Genomic DNA, 2,865 nt, shown 5'->3' on the forward strand with positions numbered 1-2,865 from the left:
TAACACATTTGTAAGATTATTTCTTTGTTGCTTTGTATGTTCCTCCCCCACAGTATAACCCCTACCTTCACTGTATGTTGGTATAATTTGTGGAGGGGAAGGGGAAAAACAAATCATTTAAATAGGGATACAGGTGGACCCATTATAACAATGAAATGTACAAGTCGTTATGTAGAAAACGAACTTTACAACTTTGGGGGGGCAGGGGGAGCAGGGAGGATTGGATGGGGCAGGGGGAAGATGGGAAGGGATGGGAAGGGGAAACAAAGGAGGAGGCTACAATGCTTGATAAGAAATGTACTCATTATCTTGCCCATGTAATTGTAATCCCTCTGTATTTTCACAATAAAAAATGAAATAAAAAAGTCAGTTGTGTTGTAGTAATAATATATATGTATAAATTTATCTCTGCATAAATTGATGGTAAATTTTCCCATCAGAACCTTAGCGATTGATGATTCTTTTATGAATCCTATATATGTATTTTTAAAAATCTATATTTCAGTATACAACATATGAATATTTAACAGGTGCTAGCTCTGATCATTTTTTTTACTTTTGTTGTCATCTGTCGAAATTGAAAGTTCAAGTAGTAGATTAAGGTTAAGACTAAGACACTCTGTCAGACACTCTGTTAACATTGGCTAAACTTGGAATAGAACAAGTTTAGAAGTGTATAATAGAAATATATTATTGCGTTCTCCAGTAGTATTCCAAAGCATTGATTTTCAAAGAAATTTTTCATTGAACATATTCTTTTTGGGAAATCAATCTTGACAAAGGTAACAATGTGAAAGTATGTTAAGTTTGGACTGTTTCTGGAGGTCTGAGACAGCTGCCATGTTCATTAAAAAATCAGTGGCTCACTGAGTGAGTACAAGCTGGTGAACCAGGGGTAGGCCCTTCCTATGCTTCCCCTAACACCACTGGCTTCCATTCCTATTTATCCTTGAATGTTATTAAAGCAGCAGTTTTTTTGGGAAGGAGGAAGGAGAGTTTGGATTCAGGGCCTCACACTCACTGGCTTGCTTGCACTACCTGAGTCATTCCTCTAGCCTAGTATTTTGCTAGATAATGGGAGATGAAGTCTCATGGACTTTTCTATCCTGGTTGATATCCAACTGAGGTCCTCCAGATCTGAGCCTCCTGAGTAGCTAGGATGGCAGATGTGAGCCACCAGCACCTGGCCAAAGCAGAATTTCTAAATGTGCACCTTAAAATTGTTTTTCAACTATGCAAACTCGTCAAGTTTACTTTCTCTGTCTTCAGAAATATTTAGGAACTCATTACTATAGTACTTTTTATCAAATTCATGAATTAGGACTTTTGTGAACACACAGTCCTGTTAGCTCTATAGGTAACTATTTGCAGATTGAGCTGTAAATGTCTACTAACAGAAATGAACAGGAAAAAGAAGGAAGAAAGTAACTAGTTGCTATGATCACCCAGGCTTTATTTAATTACTGCCATTATCCTTACTCCATACTAGTAAGTAGTCAGTACTTGAACTTTTTTAATCTGTTAACAAATTTAGTATGAAAAGATAGGAACTGCTTGAAGTCAGTGGAATTGATTACAATTAATTTTGTTAGGAGTGGATTGAATGCTCAAAATCCTAACACTCCAGAGGCTGAAGCAGGACGAACAGGAATTCTGATCAGCCAGAGCTACATAGGTACAGCTTGTCTCAATGAAACAGAAAAGTGAAGGTGTATGAATTAAAAGTTTACAGGGTACAAAATGTGTTCAATATAGAGTTTCAAATATGAAGCCCATGGTATTATATCTTCTTGTATATATTTTAATGTAAAAATACTGTACAGAAGGGTTACAGTTACACAAGTAAGGTAATAAGTACATTTCCTGTCCAGTATTTTTAACTCCTCCTTTGTTTTCCCCCTACCATCCCTTCCATCACCACCTCCTCAACTTCTCCTCCCCACCCAAAAAAGCTGTAAAATTCATTTCCAACGTAGTGTCTTGTACATATTGTTGTTAAAATGGGTCATCCTGTAACCTTATTTCAGCATTTTGTTATTTCCCTTACTCTCCCCAAATTAGAAAAACGTATATACAAGATGCAGGTCACCTGAATCAAATACAGTGAAAACAGGGGTTATACCATGGGGGAAGAACATACAAAAGGAACAAAAAAAAACATGATATAAGTACATTAAAAACAACAGCAAGAAAGAAAAAACCACTTGTGTCTCTATCTTGGGGTTCATTTTGCTTAGCATCATCTTATGTGGTCTTTTGTACATAGCTTTTGACCTTTTCTGCTTGTCTTGGAATTATACTAGTTATTGCAAAGAAGGGAAACCATGGGACCTATGTTTCTTTGGGCCTCGGTTACTTCACTTAATATAATTTTTTCCAAGTTTTTCCATTTCCTAACAAATGGGGCAATGCCATTCTTTCTGATGGAGGCATAGAATTCCATTCTATCTATCTATTTATCTATCTATCTATCTATCTTCCACATTTTCTTGATCCATTCATCTAATGAGAGGCATCTGGGTTGGTAACATATGTTAGCTATGGTAAATAATGCTGCAGTAAACATAGATGTGCTGGTAGCCTTAATACAGCCTTGTTTGAGATCATTTGGCTAAATGCCCCAAAGTGGGATTGGTCATAGGGGAGCTCTATGTGTAGTATTTTGAGGACCATCCATACTGCTTTCCGAAGTGGTTGAACAAGTTTACACTCCCACCAACAATGTGATAGGGTTCCCTTTTGGCCACATCTACTCCAGCATCTGTTGTTATTAGATTTCTTGATTATCCCCATTCAAGCACATAGCTAGCAAGATCAATAGAAAGCCTGTGGACTGGGAGGGAGGGAGAGAGGGAGAAGAAACTG

General features: G+C 37.2%; 1 long non-coding RNA gene across 1 annotated transcript in view; it reads right to left on the minus strand.

The window, feature by feature from the left end:
* LOC105999807 overlaps positions 1-1,747 on the minus strand; it is a 13,670-nt gene extending 11,923 nt beyond the window's left edge. The window contains exon 1 of the long non-coding RNA XR_001175760.1: positions 1,738-1,747. This is a non-coding gene — a long non-coding RNA (uncharacterized LOC105999807). The remainder of the gene's footprint in view (positions 1-1,737) is intronic.
* Positions 1,748-2,865: the final 1,118 nt, after the last annotated feature.

The sequence above is a fragment of the Dipodomys ordii genome, unplaced genomic scaffold (assembly GCF_000151885.1).
Source record: "Dipodomys ordii isolate 6190 unplaced genomic scaffold, Dord_2.0 Scaffold201, whole genome shotgun sequence".
Lineage (NCBI taxonomy): Eukaryota > Metazoa > Chordata > Mammalia > Rodentia > Heteromyidae > Dipodomys > Dipodomys ordii.